Below are 14,205 nucleotides of genomic sequence, written 5' to 3' on the forward strand. Positions count from 1 at the left end.
CCAGGGCATGGGAAGCTGTGTCTGCAAACCCTCATCTCCCCACATGTCCCAAACCCGAGCCCTGGACCCACCAGCTGAAACAGGCTCCCTGGGAAGCCAATTGCATCAGGAGAACTAGGAGCCTGATGCCCTCCAGTCCTCCAGAAACCTCAGGGGAGAAAAAGTCTGGTTTTGGTCTGATTTGGACCCAAACCAGCTCATTAAGAAAAAAAAAAAGAAAATTACAACCTAACACTTGACGACATTTCCCGACGAGAGGAAAGCCAGCGAGCTCTCCCTCCCCTCCATCACCCCTGGGTTTGGCATCCTCCAGGGCCCACGTGCTTTGGCCACGTTTCGTTTGATCCGCAGCGCAAAAGGAGCCTCCACGTCTGCGTTTCTGGCAGCTGGATTGCACCACCGGGTAATTCTGTGGCTAAACTGTTTAAACAACGTTAATGGCTTTACAAATTCGCTTTCAAAACAGCCCGAAGTGTAAAGCCGGGGGAGCTGAAGCCTCATGCTGGGGCTTAGGCGTGTTTAGATAAGAGTGGGTGCAGAGTAAGCTTTCCACACGAGCTACTCAGGAGCCAGAGATATCTGTAACTACCTCTCCTGCACTGCCATGGGGGAGACGTTTGCTGCAGCAGGGCAAGGATTGGAAGCCAGCACAGCTTTGGGAGGCTTTGGGATTAGTATTTTCGTTCTTCTTGGCAGCCAGCTCCCTCTGTGGCAGGTGCTGTTGGGGAAAAACAACAGCAGAGTCATGGGTGTTCTCAGGTTTTCAAAACACCAATAAATAAAATTTAAAAAAAATAAAAATAAAAGGGTTTAGTGGAGGGTGGTGAGCGTATGATGAAAGGTCAAGCTCTAACACAGGGCAAATCTGGCTCGTACCCACCTACCTGAGGCAAAAATTGCAGTTCTCTGGCAGGTGTCCTGCTCTTAGCTTTTGTTCAGGATGCTCCCTGGCTCTTCAGTTGGTAAGGAGGAGGTCAAGGAACGTAATGCAGCGTGCTGGAGGGCAAGACTCAGCACATGAACCCAGGGAGAGCTCAATCCACAGGGACACAAGTCCAAAGGCAGAGGCAGAAATATGGCAACGTGGGCTGGGACCGCATTTCCCCATCCACAGACCTTTTCTGGATTCAGCACAGGAAGCTGGGAATAGCAGGGCTCTCTGTGCTTGTGTGTGTTTGCACACTGGTACCTGCACAGGCTTTGTGCCCACCCTGCGGGCCGTGCTGTGACTGTGACAGTCATAACAGCGTCACACAGGATTATCTGTGCCTGTTAGCAGCCCAGATTTCACAGGGGTCACCCCCTGCATCCCCATAATCGCAGTTGTGCTCAATAATCTCCCTTGGCCAAATAAAAATAGGTTGGGTCTGTGTCTGTGCTTTGATTTACATCAGCATAAATCAGCTGTTCCGCCCCAGTGGTTGGCCGTCCACAGGCAAAGGGAGAGTGAGATAAGGTCAGCATAGACTTCTGGAGTGTCTGCAGGACAGATTTAATGTCTGACAGCATGGCTCAAACCCGTATTTAGGAAACCAAACAAATTCAAAAGAAAAATTAAGCACATGTTTTAACAATACGAGGGATAAACCACTAAAACAAGTCAGTAATGGGAAGGGGTGGATTTGCCAGTTCTTGATGCCTCAAATCAAAACAAAGGATTTTCTAGAGAAACATAATTTACAGCAAATGAGTTGTTCTCTGAAGTGTCCTTCATTACAAACCATGGAAGATTTGAGGTTCACACCAAGCAGAAAAGATGATGTTTGGAGCCGCTGTGGAGCCATCCTGATACCAGCTAAGAGGAAAACCAGACATGACCAGGTAAGATCCAAAGGCCAAACACAATCCACACTCCCAAAAAGGCATTCATCGTGCCCCTTAAAGCTGTGTCTCAACCTGAACCAGCAGCTGAGCCATCCCTGGAGGTGTTAAAAAAACCATGTGGGTGTCCCGTCCCCTCCAATTGCAATCCCACAGCTTCTGTGAAAAAGGAGCTATGTCCAGAAAAATAGGAACAAATCATTCAAAAAGGAAATTTAGGGGAAATTACTTCAACTTGTCAGGCCAGTAGATGCTCCTCAGACATATTGTTCAATCTGTGCACATCTGGAGTTAATACAGATGGTGAAGGAGAGCATCCAGAGATTCACATCTGATGGCTGACTACTGGTCATATACAGGACCTTTTTTCTTAATGCTTCCTCCCAAAATTGTTTTGGGCAATTTACTGAGGAATGATGCAAAATCCCAAGGCTGCTGAAGTCAGGCAGAGGTCTGCCAGTGACTCTGAAGAGTTGCAGACTGGTTTTATCCTTGATTGGAAGAGAGACATCAAACCACAGAGTCAAAGAATCATCAAATATCCTGAGCTGGAAGGAACCCACAAGGATCATCCAGTCCAGATCCTGACCCTGCACAGGACAACCCCAACAATCCCACCATGTGCCTGAGAGTGTTGGCCAAACACTTCTTGAACTCTGGCAGGCTTGGTGCTGTGACCACTGGCGATCCTGTTCCAAATGGAACAGGAAAGAGGGTTTGGAGAGAGAGGCAATCTCTGGTCAGCACAGAAGCAAAACCAGTCGTTTGTCACAGTGCTGGTTGTGGGGACCCTGCAGTAAACACAGACCACTGAAGGTCAGGGTAGGCCAAGCTGGAATCTCAAAGTCAAGCAAGTGTAAAGGACAGGGTGGAAATAAGAGGTTTGAAGACAGGCTGTATCCATTACTAATGCTGTCCAACACAGCAACTTCCTCCTGGCCCAGCAGCAACCTGGAACATACCATGCTGTGGTGATGGACATCCCAGGCATGCTGCCTGGGATGGACCTGGCCCATAAATCCCTGCTTCTGAATCCAGAGTCATCTCCTGAGATGGAGACTGGACCACCTGTCTCCTTTTTCATTGCAACCTGTTCATCACTCACCTTGGCCGTGCTGGGGTCAGGTCCCCTCACAGGCTCTGTTCAAAGCACCCACAGACAAGGCAGCACAAGACCATGTTTGCTGAAGATGGACACAGCCAAGCAACCTTCTTTCATCTCTCCCCAGGAGAAAGCAGGCCTATGATCCTACCCATGGTGGTTCAAGGGGCTTTGCTCTTCCCATCCCCTCAGTCCCCTTTTCCTCGTGGCCTATCCAAGGTTGCAGGATGCCAAAGGCATCTTGTGCTGCTCCGGGATGGTTGTGGCTCCTCCCAGCTCAACCTCTCCAACAAGGGTGCCCTGCAGTCCTTCCCCAACTCACTGCAATGCCAAGATTCATAGCTCTCCTCCTGCCATAGGGGAACTCTGAATTTCACCACATTTCCTGCAATGGGAAAGCCAACATCAAAAAGTGCCTTTTTATACATTCTGCCACCAGCCCCATTTGTTCCCCTGGTCCCCTGCCCACGCTGGGCAAAAACCCAACAAATCCAACATGTTGTGTTCCCCACACAACAGTTCTTTGGGATGCCCCAGTCCCACACCATCCCCTACCCCTGAATCATCACAGATGCCACCCACATCCACAAAAACGTGTCCCTTCCCCGTGGAGCAAACCCTGGTCATTGCCATGCCCCCGTGGTGAGTGGGTAGCGGAGCAGATTGTCCAGGGGACACATCCCTGCTGACCAAGGCGTGGGAAGCATCTGTGGTGCAGCAACCTCTCTCAACATGGGCAGCTCTCTTGAGAGCTGAGAAACTCACCAGCACATTTTATCTTCGAGGCCTCCAACCTGTTGTCATGTTTGGTTCCAAGTGGCCGAAAGCCTGAAAATTCAGAGCTGGGAAAACCACAGGGAGAAAGATGGACAGGCGCCCATTTCCTTACAAAACCCAGCTAAAAATAAGGCAAGATCAACCCTTGAGAAGCCGCTCAGGCCATCCCTTTGTGCCGAGGTGGGACCACTTCTACGAAAGCATTTGCGACAGACGCTATTTTTAGCACCCCCCCCCAGCTCCTCCCTGAGCTCATTATTTGTGTTTGATCCCACCATCCTTCTCCCTCCTGTCAGGGGCACACCACAGGATCACCTATCTCTTCCCAACAGGGATCCTTCCCTTTTTCAGGAGCTGTTTAGAGACCTGGGGCTGATCACCTTCTCATCCTCCTCTTCCTGCTCCTGCTTCCAAATCCATGTCAGACAAACAGGCACCAACACCCAGGGATTCCAGTACTTGCACCCAGTCAGCATAAGTCACTGAAGCAAAGAGCTCCTTCTTGATTTGTACAAAATAAAATGGAGTAAAATTTGTTTGCAGTCCACCTATTTCTTCATGGCTAATTTCTGCCTCTTGACCCCATGGCTAAGGTTTTATTTCCATCTCTTTCCCTGGGAGATACTTTCCTACAGTGAATGCCATCTGCTTGATTCTCTTGTCCTTCTTCAGCAGCAAAAACACCCAGATTTCCTTGAGATGGACCCAGCAGTCATATACAGGGTAAGATGGACAAAACCTGGGGGTTCTTCAACCCTCTGGAACCCACGTGCTCAACAGGGGTCACATCCTCAGAAATGCCATTCCTGCTCTTTCCAAAAATCCTTCTCTCAGCTACACCCTGCCTTGGGAGTGGTGTCCAAGTAACCTGACTCTGTCCTCACCCTGTTCTGAGTCAGAAAATTTGCCTTTCCCCATCTTCCTTCCTTTCTCCCACTCTGCTCCTATGGACCAGCCATCCCCTGTGGATGTTTAATCCTCACTAAGATGTTCATTATTGTCTAATTGCAGCAAAATCAGAATTTTGTCTTTTATGTTGGGAAGTGAGGCTCTCCCTGTTGAGGAAAAAAAAAAAAAAAAAAAAGGCTGAGGATTTATTTAGAGGAAAAAATGTCATAAAATAAAATCAAATAATAAAATAAAATGTAATAAAATACAGTGTAATAAAACAAAATAAAAGCACAGACAGGAGTATAGTAGTTAACTCTCAGAGCCCTTAAACCACACATTTTTTTTACTCCCTATGTCCATGATGGGAAGACTTTGATCTGTACTGAAAAATCTGCCTTCTCAGCAGCCCTTTCTTGTCCAACAATTCCCAGGCAAGGGCATGTCAGTCCTAACCATGGTAGCCAGCTTGAAATGCTCCTTTGCAGCCAGGGAAACTGTGATGCAGAAGATGTGACATAAAGGGATTGGCAGATTCAGGAAGGTAATTCCCAGAAAAAAAGTCTTCTGGCTGATGAGAAAAAGAAAACTTTCCTGGGACAGAAAAGGCTGTGGAGGGAGACAAGAGGATGCAGTGCTTCAGGCACTCCAAACACCCAATTCTCCAGAATACAAAAATAAAACAAAGGAACATGAAGAAATAAACAAGTGTAAGGTAGGAATGAGCTGGTCAGAAATTCTGGAAAAGGAAATACTGCCTTTTCCAAACATGTTGGACAGGAGAAAAGCCTCCAGCAAGTGGGTACCCAGGCCCAGCAGGATGAGAGATCATCAAACAAAGTTGCCTTTCCCTCCCAGTTGGTGGCAGGCACAACACCCATGATGGTCCCTCTGGGTCCATTGCAAAGGTCTGAGCAAGAGGAAAAATGGATCCTGACAGTTCCTGATCCAAAGGGGACAATGAGCTCTTTGCAATTTCCTCCTCCAGTCTTTTCCATATCTCAGGGTAGCTTTGACCTGTGCTCATTCCAGCTGCTTTCCAGCAGGATAACCCTTCTTCCCTTTCCATGCAAAGCCAACTTGTCCAGTTCTCCAAGGGACTGCAGAGGGACGGAAGATGCTGCAGGAGTCCCCAGGGCCCTGGTTGCACAGTCATGTTCCTGGAAGGAGTGGGGATGTTTAGCTAGGGTGATTCCTGCTCACTGCTCTCTCACACACAGCTGGAGTTGGCAGTTTCAGAGATTTGGCTCCAAAGGCCCGTGTGTGATTTCAAATCCCGCAGTCCGTGCTGCCTCCTTGCTTTGCTGCTCATTTTCCATGTCCCTGGCAGGTGAACAGGGAGGAGATGACACATACCCTCATGGGGCTTGGGTGATTATTGCCCTTGCTGCTCACATTTAACAGCCACACATTCCCACTGACATTTATTTCAGATGCCTTCTGTTTCCTCATGAAATCTCCATAACCCTCTGCATGGAAAATTTAGCTGCTCTAAGGATCAAGCTGTGCCGCTCATTCCACGTGGGAAGGATCGGAAGTGGTTTGAGTGGGGTTCCAAAACTCAGATTGAAATGATGGGCTGGAACAAGACCTTGGTTTGGAAGCACCATGAAAACCTCATCTCGGGTTTTGGCAAGCTGAAAGTTAGGAGAGAATTGCATGCCAGGATCTTTCAGGCTGGAGAAAAAAAAAAGATGAGGACTAGGAAGGATGACAGAGATTTGTAAAACCACGAAAGGAACAGAAAGGGTACTGATTTTTCATGGTCTCTTTCAGTGCTAAATCTAGGCTTTTAATCAAACCACCACAGCAAAGCTTCAAGGCAAATGCAAAGCGTTCTTCATGTACCGTGTGGTCAAACTGTGAAAATTGTCACAGCAAGATTTTGTGGGCACTAAAAACTGCACAAGACACTGAGGGTTGCTAAATATGTAAAACTAACATTCAAAACTAACCTGCAACTCAGGACACCTTTAATGCACAAGTATTGGAGGAAGGAAGAGGACTTGGAGGAAAACTTCCATGTGGGCTTATTCTGTATGTACAAACAGACCATAAAGCTGCAACTCCCCTGTGAGCACAGAGGAGACTTCCAATCACCCTGGGTTGGGCAGCACACAGCAACTCAAAAGTGTCCTTGCCCCTGCCATTTCAACCAAGAGAAATAGCCCAGTCACTGGTAAGGAACAGTTTGTTTCTTCTTTTGATTCCCTGTTCTGACAGGCTCTTCTCCAGCAGTGACAGGAAGCTTTTCCTTTGTCCACCAATGTAGTCACTCCATCAAAGAAGGCCACTGGGTTGGTCAGGTAGGATTTGCCCTTGGTCAAGCCATGCTGGTTGTCCCAAATCACCTCCCTGCCCTCCATGTGTCTTACAGCTTCTAGGAGACCTTTTCCATGATCTCCCAAGGCACAGAGGTGAGGCTGACTGGCCAGTCATTCTCAAGTTCCTCCTAGTCCTTTTTGGATTTGTTTTTGGTTTTAAATGGGTGCAATGTTTCCCTTTTTTTCAGTCCCTGGGGACTTCACCTGGCTGCCGTGACTTTCCAAATATCTTGGAGAGTGGCCTGGCAACTGCATCAGCCAATTCTCTCCAGACTCTGGGATGCATCTTGTCAGGTCTCACAGACTTATGTATGTTCAGGTTCCTCAGGTGACCATGAACATGATTTCCTGTGGGGGGAGGGACTTTGCTCACCCAGCCCCTGCCTTGCAGTCCACCCAATTTAACTGTATAGATAATATTTATGTTCCTGGAATGCTTCTGAGTAAATTACTGCAGCAAACACAGCCTGTCCATCCTCCCAGTGTCAGCCATGGTGGGACAAGTGAAAACAAAACAGCACAAAGGCTGAGCTGCAGGGACATCGAGGTGCTGGACAAGGTGAGTTTAGCTGCGACCTAAATCCCCAGCGTTCCTCATGACATGTGTGGAGACGAAAACATTGCCCACCTGATCCAACCCTGGTGCTGATGTTCCTGAGCATCAGCAATATCTCAGCATTGATTAAACACTCAGTCTCCCCCCTAGCCTGTCTCTCTCCTGCTCTGTGCTCTCAAGCTCAGTCTTCCCTCAGGGGAGTTTGCTGCACAACTTGGCTTTAACCAAAATAAACTGTCCTGGCACAAGTTCCTGTTTTTCAAGATATAACTTTAAAATAACAAGGAGCAGGTTTTTTTTCCCCTTCTTTGCTCTTACAGGCTCCATAGTGAAAGCTTCAAAGATTGTCACCTACAACACCACAGTGACCCCAGAGTATCCATCTATTTATTCTCTCGTGAGAGGCAGTTTCGTAGCCGATGGAGATTTATAGGTTGAAAACAGACAAGATTTTCCATTACTTGTAAACTCGTGGAAAAATCAGAGGGACAAAGACAGCTTGGGGCTTCCAAGTTATAAAACAACACTCAGCCCATCTGATTTTTAAGTGTTTTAGACTTTATATCAATATTGTTCTTCCACTGGGGGGGTAGGAGGAGGGACTCCATAGGAAGAGGGACTCATCTACCCCAACAGCAGAAGAAATCTTTTGGAAACAACAACAAAACCACAGGCCTGGGTAATCCCTGTTAACGAAAACAAAGCTGCAGCTCAGATTGCATGCATAAGCTGGAATCAGGCAGATTTATTCCCGTGGTGCTGTGAGACCAAAGAGATATCAAAGTGGTCCCAGAAGTATTTTGGAAACTCTCCAAGTGCATCCTTCTGTCATCTTCTCTTTCCTCTTTCAGTTTTGAAGGAATCGAGCCCCCAAGCGCTGTAATCCGGCTTGGATCTCCCACTCCGTTCCTCCTGTTATTTTAACTTTAGGCACAGCACAGTCCTTTGAAAAAAGTGCCCCGTTCCCACTGCCTGGGAGCTATGGGAAAAAGCTATCTTGGTCCTATCAGGAATGTGCCTCGCCTCTGCCCTGCGGTTGTGTTGCCTTCGGAGAAACTGGTGTCACGAAGCAACTGGAGGAGGACAGGCCACAGTGTTCCCTTGGAAGAGCTGGGGAGAGGGGGGGACAAGTGGATCAGGCTGTGCTGTCCCTTTGCTTCTTAGAGCTGGAGGGAAGTTTGGAAACACCTGGGTTGTTTTTTTCCCCTGCTTCTTGGGGATCAGAATGTTTTGGAGAGGTGGAAAGTTTAGGATAGCATTCAGCAGGGACGTGAAAAACCCATGACCTGTGAGAAACTGGAGGCTAAGTTGGACTTGATGATCTTAAAGGTCTTTTTCCAACCTTTATCATTCTACCATTCCATGATTCTGAGTGAGATGCTGGAGAGCATCTCACACAGTGCTGGGAACCCACACATTTGCAACTGAATCCAGACTTTTCTGGCTGGTCTTTGTTAACCAGCTCTCCACAGGGTACAATGGGAGCTCAGACACCATGGATACATGGACATGGAGACTCCTACATATCTGAGTCTCCATCCAGAGCTGAATCCCACCCTGGAACCGGTGAGATGAATTCCCACCTACATAGCCAAAGGGTTTCATGGGTGTGGGGACCATGGGAATTACACAGCAAGCGTTGAGTGGGGAAGAGCAGGTTTTGTAGGCTGGGTTTGCTGCACAGCCTATCTGACACAGCTCCTGGAAGTTCATCTTTAAACCCAAAGATTCCTACTCTTTGAGGGTGAAAGAGTTTAACTGAAAAGAAAGGAGTCCAAGGAGCAGGTACAGATCACGATGTAAGGACCTGGTATTTGCCTTCCAGCCAGGAGGGGTGTTAAGCTGGAAGACATTACATGCTGAAGAGATACATCTGGCATTCCACAAGTAGAACCCATGGAAAGTTATGGTACACCACACTTGGCCACCTTCATTGTGATTTGGGACTGGCTATTCACTTGCCCTCCACAGAGATCCATTTTCCACATGTGAAATGAAGGGATTTGCACTTCTCTGAAGTATCTGAGTGCCTCACAAGATGACCTTGGGCAAGCCAAGCATCTACTGGACCAGGAACCCATAAAAAGCAAACCAAGGGGTGAGTTAAGCCCTTGCTATGATGTCCTTGCAGCAGTTCTGCATTTGCCAGAGCACAAAGGCCAGTCAAAGAAACAGCATATCCAGTACAAACACATCCTAGAGCTGAACATCACACTCTCCATAGACATCCCCGAGATCACTGTTTTCCAGGCCCTGGGGAAACCTGGGTGAGAATGTCTCATCTTTGCTGAACCACCAAAGCCAGGAGAGGAAATGAGAAGCACCAAGCCACAGGTAGTCACTGCCTCCTTCCATCCTCCCTTGGAGCAAGCAGGCTCCTCATCTGCAGGCTCACAGATGGGTGGGATCTCCCTCACTGGACATGCAGCTATGTCAGTGTGTCTTCTGGTAGATAACTATTCTGCATCTGCAGGTCTTTTGTCCCTTTTCAAATGGCAATCCAGCAGCTGCTCTGATTCTGTGCATGCAACCTTTGGTCTTTCCAGCCTGGTTTCTGGTGGAGACCTCCAGAGATTTTCCTTTCTCTGAAAAGCTCCTGCCTTGCCTTGCCATGTGCACATTCTCCTGCCCAGGGCTGGCAGCAGGTGCCTCACAATTCCCATGTATCCTGTCCACTGGCTGACTCTACAGAAGAACAACAGAAATTGCATAACAAAAGGAAATTGCCTGTGGTCTCTCTGTCCTTCAGGAGGGCAGGTGAGTTTAGATAGAGCTCCACATGGGTATGGTTTGACCTAGCAAGGAATTATGTGCCAATCTATCCATATCCTTGCCCACATTCCCACCTCTGGCATGGGTGGACCTCCCTTCAGGTGGTCATGTCTTAAGGACCTGCCAAGGATCGGACCCGCTGGTTCACTTGCCAGATGCACCTGCTAAACTATCACAGGCAGGGATCAAAGGTATAATTATAGCACTTTTAAGACCAAGAATAACTTTGGAGGAGATTTAGGAGTCCTTTTGACTGAATAACGAGCTAAAACAAAGAACAAAGCAGATCAGAATGTCACTTGCAAATACAAACTCTTTCCAAATAATGGGGTGTCAGAATAGTCCTAATTAGATCAAAGACATAAAACAGAGGTCAGAACAAATACAATCTAAATGGCAGGTCATGTTTATGTCGTCGTGTCCCATCCAAAGCACTCAGAAGTAACCTTGGAAGACCTCAGAACCAGAGACCAATTCTAGTAACAGCACAGAATGACCACACAACCCCCATTTGTTCCTTAACTCTTGAAGTGGGTTTGCCTCAGAGCTGTCAGATAAAGATGAGTAACATCACTTTCCCATTAATCTGTGGCCCACATGGACACTGGGTGCATGGAATCAAACCAATATACTGCTGAGATCTACTTCTTTCCCCTCTTTTTATATCCATGGTCTTTTGCCAAAAGCTCCCAAAGCCATCAATAGGAATAAATCAATAACAGTCCTGCAATCACATCCAGGAATGAAATGTGTACCTGTTTCTATTGAACTCCTAAAGGAAAGAGGTTGGACTCCTTTCTCAAGCACACAGAAAGGCTTTATAGAGTGCAGATTAAAAAACTATGCAAAATACCAATGAACTAACTATTCCTTAAACATTTTACTGCTTCCTTTTGTACTATTACATCTTCTTGATGGCCTTGAGGCTGAAGGGATGGAGGGAGCTTGGCATTTTGGTGCACATTGACCAGGCTCACACACCACAGGCCCTCCAACAGGCCAGGCTGGTACAGCGGCACAGAGGTTGATGTTGGAGGCAGAAAAAAAGCATTTTCTGGGCTCAGAAGGACAATGACTCATGGCAGTGTGTCCTTACCAACATCTGACGGAGACAACTGCAGTCATCTCCAAACAACGCTGAGTCCACGCTCCTGCAGCAAGGGCCAGTCCTGCTTCCCCCTCCACGACCTTCCAAGCACACATGAGCTCCCACGCTCCTTTTCTGCAGAAATCCTGGTCAGGGAACTGGTCCAGCATGAAATTAAGCAATGTTTGATTTTTCCAAGTCCCTTTCACTTCAGTTCTCTTGAGTCAGTTCCTAGGAACCGACTCCAGCATTTGCCCAGTGCAGATGAGGCAGGAGACACGTGTGGGTGGGAGAGAAGGGTGCAAAGGCTGCAGAGCTCTGACCAAAGCAGAAGAAATCAACAGCACCCATAGACAGCAGAGGCAATTTCAGAATGTGGCCTCCAGCCCTGAAGAACAGTCACCCGAGAGCAGTAACTTTGTCACCGCTACAAGATCCTTTTGACCTTCCCTGTTCATACCTTTGCTCCATGACAGAGCAGACATGACAAAAACCCACACTACATTTGTATCCTTTTAAGGCTCCTTTGCATGGCCAGGGGAAACTTTGTGTGTTTCAGGCTCAGGCTCAAAAGTCACCTTGCCTCTAGGAGCCTGTCACTGCACACACCACCTTGCATGGGGATGGTTTCCCATATTCACACAAGAGCATGACCATTTTGAGTCATAGTTCAGGGGCAGCCCAGAAAGTTTCCTTCCCAAGGCAGGTTGCTGGCACCCTCTGATCTGGGTGTAGTCAAGGCCTCTCATTAGATACACCAATCCCTGCTCATGGGAAGAGGACCACTCAGTCATGAGCAACCTGATGTTTATACAGAACATAAATCATATTAATTTGAGCTCCAGCTCAAGGTTTGGTTGGTTATTTTTTCAAAAATTGATTTGGGAAGCCTTTTTACCCAAAATAACTATTCTGGAGAAGCCAAGAAACAGCTAATACTCTCTCAAAGACAGGAAAAGCCCTGTGACAGCTCTTTTATTCCTGTCAGAGTGCATGACATGTTGCCTACCGTAATTTGTGTGGAAGACCCTGCCTGGAAGCCACATGATGGAAAGGAAAAACTGCCACTATTTTCACAGAGTCATAGAATCATGCAATGGTTTGGGTTGAAAAGGACCTTAAAGATGAATTAGTTCCAACCCCTCTGCCATGGGCCAGGACACCTTCCACTAGACCAGATTGCTCAGAGCCTCATCCAACCTGACCCTGAACACTTCCAGGGATGGGGCATCCACAACTTCTCTGGGCAACCTGTGCCAGTGTCTCACCACCCTTACAGAAAAGAATGTCTTCTTAATGTCTAATCTAAACCCGCTCTCTGTCAGTTTAAAACCCTTCTCTCTTGTTCTATCACTACAAGCCCTTGTTGAAAGTCCCTTTCCAGCTTTTTCAACTGGACACTTAGCTACAAAAGATTAACTCATTTGATTTCATCATTAGTGTTCACATTCTTTACACTGTTACTCATGAACATGGTGAGATGGCCTAGGAGTCCATCTAACGCCAGCAGGCTGACTTTGGCCCAACAAAGTCCTGGCTGTTCCTCCACTGGCTGTGCTAATTGTTATTTTGTTTTCAAACATCTCAGCTCATTCCAGCCACAAATCGTTGAGTTCACTACACCCTGAGAGCAAACTGGCCAAGGCAGAGTGAGAGCACACTTAACGAGAGCAGGGCAGGCAGAACTCGAGTCCACAAAGCTGGAAAATAAAGGGAATAGCTACATCCCTCCCTTTTTCTGCCCTGGGATAGATAAATCCCTCTAATGTCCAAGTTCATGTTTTACTAGAGATGGTGACTGATTACATACCCACATATGAAATGGAACCACAGAATCAAAGAATCATTAAGGTAGGAAAAAACCTCTGAGATCAACAAGTCCAACCTTTGACCAAATACCACTACGGCAAGTAAACCATGGCACTAAGTGCCTCATCCAGCTGTTTCTTGAACACTTCCAAGCATGGTGACTCCACCACTTCCCTGAGCAGCCCATTCCAATGCCTGGCCACCCTTTCAGTGGAGAAATGCACATTACCTGTCTAAGTCACTCTAAGTAGCCAAGGTGCAAGCCCACAAAGGTGCAGCACTGAACTGCTGTTCCCCTGGTACCCTGCTTATGGTAACTCTTGTCAAAGTTGGGAACTATCCCAGCTGATGTTGGCATTGCTGTTATGATGCAGGGCACCCATCCCGTTGTAGTGCAAGGATGGGAGCAGGTGGTTCCATCAAAAACTCAGCCCCCTCCACCAGAGGTTAAACCATGGATAATTCCTGAGTACCAGGTGATATGCTGTTTACCAATCAGTCATGAATGTCCTTCTCTGACCAGCTGAACTAGGACTCATATGAGCTGTGCTGTTGACTAATGGAAAGTTAAACCTTAAGGGTTCCAAAGATTGGGCAACTGAGCCTTAAAATCCCTGTGCTTTGCCAGTTTGTCTGAGACACTTCAGGCTGTACAGAACATTGATGCTGGGCATTTATTTTTATTTTTAATCTTAATTGTAGCCAGAATGGCAGAGCAAGAGGATGGAAGAAATGTAGTAAGTGTATTTGAAATGGGCATGGAATTTTACACAGGACAGAGCTCCCAAAAATAGCTCCAAAACAGAATGCTTTAAAATATTTAAAATGACAGATTTTATTGGTGTTAGAAAGGGTGATTTCTCAGGGCTCTATTTACTGTGGCAAGCCTAGAAGAGATGGAGCATGTATTGCTACACAACAGAAAGCAGATTTGCCATTACACAGCCACACAGCTCATGAGACCAGGCTGCTCCCCCATATATGCACATGACAGTGGCACTGCAGTATTGTATGGCCAAATGCTTTTGTAAATACTGATTAAAGGCTCCTGGAGATTTGCTCGTGTCAC

This window comes from Myiozetetes cayanensis, unplaced genomic scaffold, assembly GCF_022539395.1.
Source record: "Myiozetetes cayanensis isolate MyiCay16 unplaced genomic scaffold, myiCay2020 scf1, whole genome shotgun sequence".
Classification (NCBI taxonomy): domain Eukaryota; kingdom Metazoa; phylum Chordata; class Aves; order Passeriformes; family Tyrannidae; genus Myiozetetes; species Myiozetetes cayanensis.